The sequence below is a fragment of the Anser anser genome (genome assembly GCF_964211835.1).
Source record: "Anser anser genome assembly, chromosome: 5".
Taxonomy (NCBI): domain Eukaryota; kingdom Metazoa; phylum Chordata; class Aves; order Anseriformes; family Anatidae; genus Anser; species Anser anser.
Window position 1 is genome coordinate 66,896,925 of NC_139725.1, and position 15,041 is coordinate 66,911,965.

General features: G+C 48.9%; 1 long non-coding RNA gene across 2 annotated transcripts; it reads right to left on the reverse strand.

The window, feature by feature from the left end:
* Positions 1 to 1,398: 1,398 nt before the first annotated feature.
* Positions 1,399 to 7,625, reverse strand: LOC310900294. Of its 2 annotated transcripts, XR_014584981.1 has the most exons (5): positions 7,525 to 7,625; positions 7,262 to 7,381; positions 6,309 to 6,534; positions 5,777 to 6,052; positions 1,399 to 5,669 (listed from the first exon to the last, which is right to left on the reverse strand). It is a non-coding gene; the product is annotated as an uncharacterized lncRNA (long non-coding RNA). The 2 variants fall into 2 exon arrangements; XR_014584982.1 differs by having other exon boundaries at positions 1,399 to 6,052.
* Between the last annotated feature and the right edge of the window lie 7,416 nt (positions 7,626 to 15,041).

The window sequence follows — 15,041 nt, forward strand, 5'->3', positions numbered from 1 at the left end:
CAAACAAGGCAGCATTCTTGAGATGAACGGGACTCAAAACGCTATTACAACCTGCCCGTATATTTTTCTTAAACAACAGCTTGTAACAACTAGATTTCCTGTTAGCTCTGCGGAATAGACTTCGTGGGCATTTTGTGGTTTATTTAAATAACCCACTAGCATTGCTAGAGTTCTTTGATGTCGAGAAGGTTGACACTGAATAAAACTTACACTAAGTTTTTTCCCCCCTTTCACTCTCCAAAAAAAGCAACAACAGCAAATAAAAGGAATCCAGCCAACGAGTCCTGCTTCTCCTCTCTTCTCTTCTCTTTGCTTGCTCCTCATCATACCACACACAAAATGGCAATTTCTTCCCTAAAAAATGCTTTTTGCCACCGCTCTGTACTGTTTGGGAAGGCTGGGAGATCTCATTACCTTCATGAGGTTTTCCAGGTCAGCTACGTTCAGTATCCACTGAAATGAAGGTAGAAAAAGGATCTAACTCAAAAGCTGGATGAGCCGTGAGATACAAAAGCACAGCAAGCAGTGTTTGTGGTTGGTTGGCTGCCGGTTCCAAACAGGCTGCCAGGAAAAGGAGACGATGGCTGCGGCTGCGAATACGCGTGCAGCCCTTGACAGGGCGCTGCCGCTCCCGCCGGGCCCCACCACGCCAGCGCTGCCTGCCCTGCCTGCCCTGCCTGCGCTGCCTGCGCTGCCTGCCCTGCCTGCCCTGCCTGCCCTGCCTGCGCTGCCTGCGCTGCCTGCCCTGCCTGCCCTGCCTGCGCTGCCTGCCCTGCCTGCGCTGCCTGCCCTGCCTGCCCTGCCTGCGCTGCCTGCCCTGCTTGCCCTGCCTGCCCTGCGTGCGCTGCCTGCGCTGCCTGCCCTGCCTGCGCTGCCTGTGCTGCCTGCCCTGCCTGCCCTGCCTGCCCTGCCTGCCCTGCCTGCCCTGCCTGCCCTGCCTGCGCTGCCTGTGCTGCCTGCCCTGCCTGCGCTGCCTGCCCTGCCTGCGCTGCCTGCCCTGCCTGCCCTGCCTGCGCTGCCTGCCCTGCCTGCCCTGCCTGCCCTGCCTGCCCTGCCTGCGCTGCCTGCCCTGCCTGCCCTGCCTGCGCTGCCTGTGCTGCCTGCCCTGCCTGCCCTGCCTGCCCTGCCTGCCCTGCCTGCGCTGCCTGCCCTGCCTGCCCTGCCTGCGCTGCCTGCGCTGCCTGCCCTGCCTGCCCTGCCTGCCCTGCCTGCGCTGCCTGCCCTGCCTGCCCTGCCTGCCCTGCCTGCGCTGCCTGTGCTGCCTGCCCTGCCTGCCCTGCCTGCCCTGCCTGCGCTGCCTGCCCTGCGTGCGCTGCCTGCGCTGCCTGCCCTGCCTGCGCTGCCTGCGCTGCCTGCCCTGCCTGCGCTGCCTGCCCTGCCTGCCCTGCCTGCCCTGCCTGCGCTGCCTGCACTGCCTGCCCTGCCTGCCCTGCCTGCCCTGCCTGCCCTGCCTGCGCTGCCTGCCCTGCCTGCCGCCGCCTCTGGCCTGGTGGAGCTGGGACAGCGATGTCTGCATCAACCGGGGGCCGCGTCTGCTCTGCTCTGCTTCTTCTTGTCCTTGCACGGGCAGCAGCCTCCAGGAGCCGCTCCAGGCTGGAGCAGTGTCGACCACCAACACGCAGACGTTGCGTGGGGAGACGGGGACTCGCACAGGAGCAGAGGCGGAGGCGTGGAGACATGGACGTGAGGCAGGGCAGCGCAGGTGCGGGGCGGCGAGCAATGGGCATGGGAGACCCATGGCTGTGCACAACTCACCACCGGCGGTTACAGAAATGCACAGCTGGTGCCTCACACAGCTGGCTTTGGGGGGGGGGGCAAGGAGTAGCACCTAACACATGCAGAGGCACCACATGGTGTGTGTTCAGGCGTAAACTGGAGCTGCAGGGCAATGGGGAAAGGGAACGTGTCAAGGTATCGGCTATACCGACAATACCCCGATCTCCCACACCTGCCCACAGCAGTGTGAGGATGGCCAAGCGCTGGGGACACCGGCAGCCCCTCCTTTAGCCTTGCTGACAGCCTGAGAGGAGGGAGGGAACAGCCGAGCTGTGAGCCTGGCGGTGCTGGAAGGTTTGGGATGATACATCCTCCGGAAAGCGTGTCGTGTATCTTGTGTGAGCTCATGAACTAGGCATTGCTGTTGTGGATGCTACAGGTTCACTTGAACAGAGGAGTGATTGGGTACGTTTATAATGAAATGAAAAAAAAAATCCTGTATTTTTAAATACAAAACTATTTGAGCCACAAATCCTGAGAAACTGGAAGAATGTTCTGGGTTTATACGCTTTAATCTCTTTTCCTGTTACTTGCTGTCAGCCAGTGTGCAAGTCTGTCGTCTTTGCTTTTAGGTCTTTCTCATTCCTACATTATCCAAATTTTCTATTAATTTTGGTGCATTTCATGTGTTTACTAACCAAACTGTCTTTATTTTCAGGCTTCAGGATTTGATCTGCAAAGTTAGAATGTATTTTCCAGACCTATGTCCTGTTATTGCCAGCTTTAGGTTTTAGCTCCTTTCACAGTATTGCATAGTGATTTGCATAGATTTTTAGGATCTTGGGGTTTGGAGGTACACTGCTGTCTGATTCTGCTCATGCTGGATAAATAGGTACATGGACTTTGGGTTGGAAGTGGAGGTGGTTTGCATCTTCTGCTGTATCTCTCAAAGTGGAAAATGTGATTTTCTTTTCAATTTGCAGAAATAACATACTTACAGCTGATCTAAATACATAAGTAAGGTAAAGTCTATGTAGAGAGATTATATCTTTTAATAGAACCACTGATATGGTAGGCAAAGTTTCAGATCCAGAGATCTTTTGTTCCTGAAATATTGCCTGTTTTTCTCCAGCTACATCAGGTAGTAAAATAAAAGGTCCTGTCTGCTATAAATCTTCCTTGCTTATATCCTTAGAGCATCGAGGCAACAGCAGCTCTAGTGCTGTACTGTCAGACAAGCAATGTCATATCTGTCCTCCGAGGAAAAACATGGCAGGTGTGGAATCCCAATCAATGGTTTTAAAAATAGTCTCGCAAAGCTACTTCTTATGCAAATGTTAGTTTGGTAAAAGATCCCCTATAAAACAGAAATGTTTGTATTCACTTGCTTTTGATTTACATAACAATGTGTTCAGGAAGAAGCCCCTTTTACATTCGGTACTGCACTGAGCTGTTGGTAATGCGTGTAAGCCTTAAACATATTAAGGATTACTCTGGCTGATTATGTGCTTCGAGCTCTTTTTAATTGCAAGCAAGTATAAAAAGTTAAAATGCCATAAAGTATTTCAGCAACTTTCTTAACAGTTACTCAAGCAAAGTTTCATTTTGCTCTAACACGGGATACGCCTAATACAAAACCAGCTTGCTGCAGTGCCTGCATAACCTTGCAGCAAGCCAGGGCGGTGCTGTGCCCCAGGCCACCTTGGTGCCCCTCAGCAGCCTCCTAGACCAGATCTCGCCTCGCTGCACGAGTGCCAGGCGCTTCCAAGGGCCAAGGCCACAGGGGGCTGGGTCGAGCCGTGCCCGGACACCTGCAGGTGAACTTCTGCACCCAGAGTCAGCTTCACGGTGTTGAGCGGAACTGCACAGGAGCACTTGCTCAGCAAGGCATGGTCGGCGTGCAAGCAGCAGCTGGCAGAGGCTGAAGTGCAGGCGTGGGGACACGGGTGGGCAGGGAGGGCCGGGGGGACGTGGCAGGCCCGTGCCCGGAGCTGGATGACCCGTGATCCCGGTGGTGCCGTCAGTGCTGCTGCCCTCGCCGCGAGGAACGGCCACGGCCCGGCACGAGCAGCAGTGAGCCATGTGCAGCCCTCAAGGGGAGCCTCACAACCCAGAAACCAACATTCATCATCACAGGGATGTTATTCCAAGCTTTCAATTGCTGATATAATTAATGTAATACAAAACACACTATATAATATATCAAACAAGATCTGATACATTACATACATCAGAGAAACTATTACTTATCAAAGACTTGTTCTCCATATTTTTCTAAGCTTCACAATCCAGTTTATGAGCCACAATGTTGTTTTGTCCATTCAGGTGTCCCCTTCATGATTTATTCTTTTTTTTTTTTCCTGTTTTTTATGCATTTATTCAATCTATCCTGCATAGTAGTGATTATTTATCTCTGGACCACATGACAGTGAACCCTGCTTGGCTGGCATTCAGCAGTCTGGAGGTGGTACCTCATTCATCTTTTGTTTGCCTTGAACATAAGTCATAAGTCACTGTGGCCACTTGGAAATATATCCTATTTTTCTGCAAGCTAAATATATAATTCTGCAAAACAAATACACAGATAAAGCATAAATACATATACTGATATTTTTATGAAGTTTTGATTAAATAAAAATCAAGCACTTGAGAAGATATTTCTCTTTTTTGGAAACTGTTTTCATTTCCAATCCCTCTTCACCTGAAATTTCAGGTCTCCCTTCCCTGCTTTTCCCAGTTCATTTCCAACTTCCCTTACTAGAAAAGGGAAAAAAAGAATGGAGGGAGTAGAACATGAAATAAAAATACTGAAATTCTGAGCTTTGTGCTTTCTTTCAATAAAAGTGGAAAGTCATTGAGGAACATTTGTAGGACAGAATTTAGGGACTGACCAAAAGACAGGAGTGGCCTCTGTTCTACTGTAGAATTGCTTTGAATAAAACTGAAAAGAGATGTTTCCTTTCCTTATGCTGCAATGCAATATGCGCATGGCCCCAAACTGTCAGATGGGAATTAGCATCTGTTAGTTCTCATTTTAAGAGTACTTTCTTACAGCTATCATGAAGACAGGATAGGTAGGCAACTGATCAGCCAGAAATTATTGGTAACCTGTACTCCATTAGTATTAGAAGAAGCATTATAGTTCTGATAATGACAGGACAAGGGGGAATGGTTTTAAACTAAAAGAGGGGAGATTTGGATTAGAGGTTAGGAGGAAATTCTTCCCTCAGGGTGTTGAGGCACTGGCACAGGTTGCCCAGAGAGGCTGTGGATGCCCCATCCCTTGAGGTGTTCAAGACCAGGTTAGATGGGGCCTTGGCAACCTGATCTAGGGGGTGGCATCCCTGCCCATGGCAGGGGGTTGGAGTTAGGTGATCTTTAAGGTCCCTTCCCACCCAAGCCATTCTATGGTTCTATGATTTTTATCATGGGCACACCTTATGCAAAAGCAACGCCAAGACATTATTGTGAGCGTTGCTGAAATCTTGAGAGTCAAGTCACTACCAGTCCAGACCTAATAGCTACAGCAAAAGCAGTTATAGTTGCTGTACACATGCTTGGTGTTGCAGCTCAGCCAAGGGAGCTGCAGGCGGATGATGCTGAGCTCAGGCAGTGCCGGCGTGACAAGCCCTGGTGCTGGGCCTGGAAAACTCAGTGCAGAGCGCGTGGACTGTGACTGGCAATGACAACACCATTTCACAGGGTGACACAGCTGCCTTCCCCACCTTTTGATAGCCTGCAGATTGCAGCTGTCACTCAAAAGCACAGTGAGAACGTGTAAATCTCTTTCGACTCCAGACTCCCACCAGGGCCACACGAAGGAGCATCCTAGGGGCACTCGCCCCTCCCTGCTCTGTCTTGCTTCATGACGCCCTGTGCAGCTCCGAGGGAACTCCGCAGCTCGCTATGGGATGGGTAGCCATTCCTGGTTTGTGAAGTGCCTCACATAATTCCTAACAGAAAACACAAATCTACTGTAATTTCTAAATTAGCTCTATAATGTGTAAAGACAAGTCCAGAAGTCTTGCAGCTGATAAAAGCGATCCACTAGGCCACTCACTTGTTCCATCCCCATGAGCCCAGTGTGCCTGCAGCCCCCCGGGTCGGGGGGCAGACCCCCACTGCTGGCAGCTCCCTGCTTGCAGAACAAGGGCCTGCAGAACAGTGTGAAGCAACAAGCTCGATGTCAGCTGTAGGTCCATATGTGAAAAACTTATTAAGAACCATAGGATTACGATATATAAATAAACTTAACACTTGCACAAGCTATGTTACCTCAACATTAATTGTTGCCATCATACAAATCACGCTTTGCTCCTTTGGAGATGGTATCCACCTGTGGAGAGTTCATGAAAGGTGATAAGTAACCTCAGTCTTTATGTATTACATTTAATTAACTTTACACAGTCCTGATTTTTGTGATGCATTTCTTCACAGAGGTGTTATTCGTTCACCAGCGTGTCCCCCTTCCCCACACCCCACACCCACCCTGCACTGTTGCTGCCCCAGGGAGACCCTGGCTGCCCCCACTCTGTGCTCTCCTCTCCCGTCACCTGCTGACAGGGCCCTGACTGCGGGAATCAAGCCCTTACCTGCTCCGGGTCCAGGGGCAGCAGGGTGCCATTGCACCCCCACTGTCACAGGGTTGCCCCCTGCGCACCAGGGCTGCTCCCGCCCCCAGGTGCAGCGGGTGCTTGGCCGGGGGGTTGCTTCTGCTTCTGCTCTTAGCTCTTTGTTTCTCTGTGGTTCGGGTCTGATTTCTTCCCTCTAGTCCATTCATCATGAACTATGCTGCTTGTTCTTATGGACATTTGAAGGCTTTGGGGAGAAAAAACATAGAGGTGGTGTTTTTCTTTAATTCCACACATTTGCACTCAGCTGCTGCGCGCCCTCTCAAGAGCCATGGGGGCTGCTCGGTGCTGCGCGCCCATGGCCCCTGCTCTGCTGCCCGTTAGGAAGGGTTGTCGTGTGTGCTCTGGGGTCAGTGGCAAGCTCTCTCGAAATCTTAGCGTGGTGTTTCCACATTAAGATTAAAACAAAGCTGAAGCTTTGTTTTTGTTTTCGTAGGGTGTTCCTATGTTTGTTTCTTTTCATCGGTTGGTTTTGTTTTTTGTTTTCTTTAGGAAGTGAGCCTGTGCTTCCATCTTTTTACAACATCAAAAACAAACAAACAAACAAACAACAACAACAAAACCTCTGTAAACAGAATGCAGGACAGAAGCAATGAGAGTTTTCCCAGAGGTCTTGCACAGGTTCTGCCACAGAGGCAGCTCTCTGCAGCTTCCATTCCCCCCTAACCGCTGGGCTCACCGCTCTGGGCCATTCCTGGCCCCCTCGGGCTGTGGATGTCTCTCCAAAGGTCCCTCAGTGGCTTGCTCCAGGAGAGGCAGGGGTGGAGGCTAGGGCCTGGAGTCCCCTTGTCCCCGTGTCCTCATGCCTGGCCAGGATACGGCTGCAGGAGGGGCTGTGTTCGTGTCCCCATCCCACCCCCCCGCTCCCAGACAGGGCTCCCGGGCCCCCAGTGCTTGGGCACCCTCATACTTACCCCTGAGGGGGGACACAAAGTCTGGAGATGATTCAGACCTATTCAGAACAGCTTCCCTTGCTACTGGGCTTCTCTTGGTCCTCAGTTTTGTGAGATGCTTCTTCATGTCTTTGTAGTCAGCTTTAAACAAACGGGATATAAATTAACTAAGTTCAATCAGTTGGAACAAAAGGCAGAGAGCTAAAAGCAACTGTTAACTGTGCAGAACTAGAAATCGTTTATTTTTTCTTATGAACAAAGGAAAATGTAGTCACTGGGAATACCTGACATAAGTTCAATTCTCGGAGACAGCGAAAGGTGTCTAAAAGGATGCTAAGAGTCTCCTTGAGATAGTGCTGTCTGGTCTGACTTCCTTCCTGCTCGCCGCTCTCTGTAGCCCCCGCTGGGCTTCCTGCAGCTGTGGTCCCGCCTCACAGAGGAGGATGCCTGGGGGCTGGAAAATACACGGAGGACAACAGTAGTGGCTTTCATATAAGAAGTAACCAAACATAATGAATCTCTTCAGCCCAAGGAAGATGTGTTTGCATGGCTGGTATGATAATACTCAATAAAGGGGGAAAGAAGATAAATGGAGAACTATTTTTCACTGTTTCTCACAGTACATGAAAAAAGCAGCACAGCAAAAATGATCACATAGTAAGTTTAAAGCATAGACACACACACCAAAAAAAAAAAAAAAAGTGTTACTCCTTGAAGTGTCTCTGTTCCTTGTCCAGAAATGCATTGTTAGAGAAGCGTATGTATGCAGCAAATACAGATACATCCTCTATTTTTTTTCTTTTATGGAATAATATTGTATGGATTTGATTTTGACCACTTTTCTGTCTTGTCTCTGTCAAGTATGCCCTCTGCCAGGCTGACAGATAAATGGTTTACAGGACAATCGGGCGGTGCCGATACAGTTTCCAGCTTAGGTCACCTCAGTACACCCACTTATGTGCTCAGAATTGCCACAGCTATCCGACGGGTTAGAGCAAAGAGAAGTAGCGACTTGGGATAAACCTCGGGTCATTCGCTTTAGCTACACGGTTAATGGGAATGTGTGTTTCTGGAGGTACTTCGCTTTCACTCACTGCTGGATGCTAAAGGCAGCCGTCAGGTCAGATGTGCCGGCAGGGGAAGCGGTGCCGTGGCGCAGGGGCAGGCCTGCGGCCGCTGTGGCAGCGGGAGCACAGCGCGGGGCCTCTGCCCAGGGCCCGGCCGGGCCCGAGCTGCTGCCCGCGGCACGAAGCCCTCCCGGGGACGGGGGCGCGAGGCCTGCGCGCCCCAAACACCTGGGTGCTGCGGGGAGGTGGCTTGGGCCTCTGCAGTAGCGTAGGGACGGTTGGCCGCTTTCTCAGGGCAGTAGAAGGCTGGGAAGTCCAGGAAAAAACTGCAAATGCATTCCTGAGACAAATTTTTATCAGTGCAGGATTGAGCCCACTGAGTGAGGACTACGCGCTCAGCTTTGGCAGAAAACAACGCTTCTGTGCACCCTCCCTGCAAGGTACCGGGTGTACAACTGTGTTGCTCTCTCAAAGTGGGTTTTTAGTACATGTTATCGTAGAGGGTCATTTTATTCCTGTGCAGACGTACCATTTTTCCACCATTTGCGTGCTCAGACAGTGTGTGCTGGATGCTGGCACACAGCCACGTTCAGAAGCTTCTGACAAATCTGTATTTGTACATATAAATCATATGGTTAGAGAGAGATAACTTTCTGAGTGAATTTCTTTGCATACAAGAGGAATCTATAGAATTATTTCAGCTGGAATTAATGGTTATCTCTTAAACATGCACATATATATCTAAGAGATAAATTTAATTTACCACAGCTTGCTGTCATCCGGGAACTCCGCGCTCTCATGGGCAAATGGAAAATTGAGGAGGTAAAAATGAGTTTCAGGATCTGATGTTATAAAACTGAAAAGTTTATGGCGATTTTTAGAGAAGCCTGATATTTTGCAAAATAATTGACAGTCTCACTGGTGAACTGACTAAGCTGTTCCAGGTAACCTGTAAGGGCAAGGATGTAATTTATTACCAGCTATATATTTTCAGCAAAGAAAAACATTGTATTTGCTGAGTAGCTAAAGTTTTCAGCCTGTGTTATGATCTCAGTAAAATGTCATAGATATTGGGAAGGACATTTTGTATGTGATGAGGTTTGGTGGTCTCCATATGAATGTTATAACATGGAATTGTTTACAAAGAAGATGAAGAGAATGAGTGGCATTTTTTCATTTAATTCTTTGCCAGAATGAGTCACTAGTTTGATATCCTGAACTTTTCCTTCTAGATAATTTTCTTTTACCTTCCATCTAATTCATTCAAATTTTAACCTATTCTTTCCATAAAACTCTGAACATGTTGTGTCCTTCAGTTACCATGGAATTTGGGGAGTTTTCCTTGTGTGGAAACACAGTAAACTTTGAGCTGCATTTGGAGTGTGAGGGCCAGTGACCAGTACCTGTGACAGAGGCCATCCCCTGCCAGTGACAGGCTGCCCTGGGTGCAGGGACCCAGCACAGCTCATCCACAGCCTGGCCTCGATGCCTCCATCCTGCAAAAGGGCTCCTTTTAATTGCTGTGATGGATGTTTCAGTTTATTTCCCATATACATTAATGGTTTGGGTTCCTTGGCAGATCTCTGCCTGAGGAGTGAATTTCAGTCTATTCCTAGATATTGCAAAATTGTAAAAATCCTGGGCTCTGTGTTTCCATTGGTGCCCAGAACAGATGCCTTGTTGCCCCCGGTCCCCATTTGCAGGCTGGTTCAGGACTGTGGCCATTTCGTGGAGACTGCTCCTGTGCACCCTGAAAATCACAGGACACAAGAAATCATCTCCCTCATCAGCGGTTCCCATGGGTGAGCAGGTGCTGCGGCAGGGGCAGGGCTGGCCGGCCGGGGGCTCCCCTTCGCAGGCTGGTGCCAGCAGTTCACAGCCCACAAGGTCTGGGTGCCAGGCACCCGTACGGGTGCGGGCAGTGCCCCTCCAGCCCGTGCAGGTGTGGGGCAGGGGGCCACGCTGGGGGCTAGCTGCACTGCACCACCGGGATGCCGGAGGAGGGCTCACAGAGGCTCCACATCCAAAATGCTCTTCTTTTTCCTGTTTTGGGCAGAGCTGATAAGCAAACCCGACGCAGATCCCTTTTCTTTAATCAGGCCTGTTTCTTCTGCTACATTATTTATGACATGTCAGAAAGAATAATAATTGCAGGATTGTTCAGTGAATTATGTGTCACGAGTAATGCACATTTACTGTTTCCTTAGTACTTCCATCTTGCTTCACTGGAAAGAACAATTTGTTGATTGCATTTAAAATAGAAAGACTGTTAAGAATCAGCACATTTAAGTCTTTTTGCTCAACCACTTCCCGTTGTTATTGTAAGATAGTAGCCCACCATCTCATGAAGACCATTTATGTGCTAGTAACTCTTGGTTGAGGATCCCCAAGGACCCTGAACTTCAGGAAGTTTTCCACAGAGATGGCAGATCCTCCAGAGAGAGAAAGGTGGAGTCCAGGGCCCGCATGGCACATGCGAGTTGTCTGGAGGGCTTGCCCTGTACATTTGATGCCAGTGCGTCTTTGACCCAGAGCTGCTGGTGCTCCCCTGAGCCAGCCCTGCACTGCACAAGCCCTGAGGGACCGGAGGTGCCAAGGGACAAGAGGCACATGGAGCACGTTTAGCCATGGAGCAGCTTGCCCACAGTGGTTTTGCCAACACTTCTGCCACCTCCTGTAAAACCTTTCTTAGAGAAATTTTATGATGCAAGCTCAGCATCAATTTCCTCCAGCCCACAGAGAAGCAACTAGTTTAATGAAGGTGATGCACATTTCTCCTGGCAGATTAACATTTAAGCAGTTCAGGGGAACAGACACCTGCCATTAGTACTTTTTTTTTTTTATGTCTTGCATCTTTCACATTGTGTCACTGTGCTGCTATAAACACTGAACCTTGGCTGGAAACATGGTGTTTTCCACTGTAATTAACCGCCTTCTGACAAGTGGGAATATACAGTCACAGACCCAGCTCTGTGGTCCCAGACTGTGTCTCTCACCAGGACCCAGAAGGGTGTTGCCACCCTTACGGACTGTGACTTGCAAATTTAAACCCTTACTCTTACAGGGAGTTTGGTGAATTTCTGTTTTCAGTGTTTGGGGCTTATGTATTCAGCTAGTAGATTAGGCAAGGTGAGCTTGCGCATGTAGCTCACATATCCAATTATCAGTTCTTTGACCCCGCCACAGCTGACAGTCTGCATACCTGTGTTGGCAGTGATAGCTCCCTCCTCTTCCAATGAAGCAGTGATGCATCGCTGTATTATCTTGTCTGTACTTCAGAGGTTATTAACTTATTTGAAGTCACAAGGTCACCTACACAGAGTGCAATTGGTTTTCATAAATACTTTTCATTATGCAAATTCATTATTTACAGATGCCATTAAGCTAAAGTGGATGTGAGGAACAGAGTAATAAGAACTGTGCTTTTGACACTAGGAAAAAATATTTGACAGAAATGAATTAGGGCTTGGCCAAATGAGTGAAAAGTAATTTGAAGAATGGCAATACAGGCAGTTTTTGGTTAAGAAGGGACAGAGCCCTCATCTAGAGCTGAAGCTGGCACACTGGTCGCTCGGGGAGATTTTCCTCCCACATCCCTGTCCCTCCTCCTGTCCCCCCAGCTGTCCCCAGTGCAGATGTGGCACCAGTACCTGCAGCCCTCTCCTCCCTACCCCTCTGCAGAGGGCTTCTTTCTGCGGGGAGGCAGGAGTACCTGCCAGATCTTCCTGCACTTGTCTGGAGATGCACTTTTCAGTACCCACATCTCTATGGAGCAAATGTATAAACCATTAAATTAATTTAATTTGAGGAAGCCTGTAGCTTCATGGTCTAGAAACTTAACCATGGTTCCCACTCCTTAAAGCAAATGTTTACTGTTCTGACTGTGCTTCTTATTTGTCTTTTGGCTTCTTATCTGCTCTTTGTGGGGGAACCAGAGTAAAACTTTTTAATTTACTCAGCACAAAAGTATCGGCTGGAGTCTTGCAAACAGGCTGTCAGACACTCAGACTGTTATTCCTTTGCCCAAGGTTGCCATTAGGTACGACTCTGGGTCTCAGGGCAGCCCCAGGGAAGACCTACGCTGACACACAATTCACGTTAAGGCAGGACACTCCATGGACATGGTCTGCAGTCCTTTACCAACAGCACTTAATGCAGGCTTGCACACTCTTTTAATACAGTGTACCGTTTCAATGGTTGTTTGTCCTATTAGCTCTTTGACGGGCCATAAGTAGGAATGAGTTTAGTAATTTCTTAGTCTGTCAGTGGTGTAAGAGCCAGCTCCTTAGCTGACCATGGACTGAATGAAGACAGCACCATTGCTGGACATGATGCTCTACTGTTCTGGTCCTGCTTGTCCCTGCCACCTTTCTTGAAATGGAGGCTGGGCCATTTAGTGCTTCTTTTTCCTTCTCCCTTCAGCTGTTGTTTGCCATACAAATATTTTCACAGCTGCTGGCAGTCATAGTTAGGTGGCACAGGCTATCTGTTTGCCTAATTCAGGGCCCAAGATGGGTATTTTGCTGCTGACCCTACAGAGCTTGGTGTCCATCGATCCATCCTCTGGGCAGCACACAAAGCCCGTACCAGCAGGGTGTGCTGGCTGCCAGTGCCACTCGGGGTGTGCCGCCGGCCAGTCAGCCTCCCTGCATCCGCACAATACTGTTCGTGAGCCTGAGTGAAGATGATGGAATTGTTGGTAATTCCTTGTTATTAAATCCATAATTAACTCCAGGATATTTTTGTCCTGCTGGGTGCTAGTGGATGTACTAGGAGCAATCCCTTTACCTGTTCTAGTAGAGCCCATGAGATAATTCACAACAGAAGACTGCAGGCTTGTAACCTCCAAAGGATTATAAAAAGCTCCTGTTTGGATCAATGTCACTGGTATTTCTAAAAACTTAGCAAGCAAAGAAAAAAAAACTCTTCCCCAGTAAATCCCATCACCCACCACGGAAACATTTCACGCTGTATCTCCTTCCACTCTTCCCATGTGCCTTGGAAGTGTTGCAGCCGACATGCATAACAACAGCCTATGCTCAAAATCCTATTCTAAACTCTTCTTCAGGATTCACTGGAGAAAACGTGCGTTCTGTGTGTGTGTGCAGATGTGCACAGGTGTATGCTCAGCTGAAGAGCTAGGCAACATCTCACTCGCTGACAGGTTTCCTCTCCATCCACAAAGCAGGACAGCGCTACTACAAGGGAGCGCCTAAGGCAGAGAGGCTCCGTAACTGCCTTCAGTGAAGTGCCTTCATTTTATCCTAAACCAGTAATTCCTTCTGCCCATGCCTCCTGTGCAGCCAGCACTCACTCCCACTGTGGGACGTGCTGCCAGTGAGGTGACTTTTTATGCTTTAAGAGTCTTTTCTAATGCAAAAAGAATAGGTAATTCCCAAAGAAGCTATGAGGGAAGAAAGATGGAATTTGTTGATGTTCTTTTTTTTTTTCAGCAAAATTGGTTCCTCTATGGAGAACACCAGTGCAGAAATGACGACGTGGGGTGATGGGGAGCTTACCTGACCTTGGGTCTCCCTGGTCTCTGCAGCGATGCTCCCCAGCTCCTCTCCCAGATCGCGGAGCCGGTGTCACTTGCCGGGAACCCCCCCGGGCTCTGGCTGTGCCCCAGTGACTCAGGTGGGCTGCCAGGTCCCAGCTTGCTCCCCTTTCTGGGAAAGCACTTGGAAAGAGAGCAGCTGCCCATAAATCTCGCTAGTGGTTGCAGTGGTGCTGCATGGTGGCCTTAAAACCTCTGTGGCCTCAAAGGACCGCAGCTGAGGTTTAAAGTTACATGGAAATCTACTTTCCACATTTACATGGTTTTCACCTGTAATTATAACTTCAGGCTTGACAGATAAATCACTTTTTATCACTGGAGCAGAAAACATCTTCTACTCATTTTGATATATTGTAAGTGCAGGCAAGGTGTGTGAGTTACAAAATGCAATTTTGTCTATGAGGCTTTAAACTACAGTAGCACCACTGGGTTTTATTTAGCAACACTGAAGTCACGGCATGATGGAGGTGAGTGTTATCTTTTCCTTCATCAGTGAGTGTGTAGATTATGGGTGTATTTCCCTTTCAACCCTGCCTAATTTTATTTTAGGGATCCAAAAATACCAAGCCAAAAGTGCAATTTGCTATGATGGTGATATGAAAACAAGAGCAGGGTTATTTTCTGTGTGGTTACTGACAGCATTTCTCAATGATTGCTGACAACGCCTGGCAAAGGCTGGACCGAGAGGAGTTTCTCATAATCTTCCTTAGGGTTGTAGGAGGTGGCAGCACACAAACCCTTATGTCCTTCTTCTGACTTTGAAAATGTCTGGAGAGGTTTGGGTCTAATAAAACAGTTGGAAACCACACCAAAAACATGTTGTTTTTCCCTTCTCCCTTGCATTATTGACCTGGCCTGAGTGATCCCTAGACGAGGGACTGTGAATTCCCAACACCCCCGGGGTGAGCAGGAGCGCTGCCACCTCTCCCTCCCCAGCGGGGCCGTGGCACGGCTTGGTGTGGAGCTGCGGGGGGGCAGGCTGCCTCACCCTGCTCGCACTTTCTGTGCTGGTTCATGGTGCTGCAAACAGCAGGCTCTGTTAATTACACATCTAAAGTAGCGGGATATGTTTTTGCCTCAAAATTGGTAGTATTCACCACTTTTCAGTTAAAGACTTGTCTGATGTGGGACATGTGTAGTTTAATATGTTCAGTAGAAGAAATGGAGTATTGGCCTT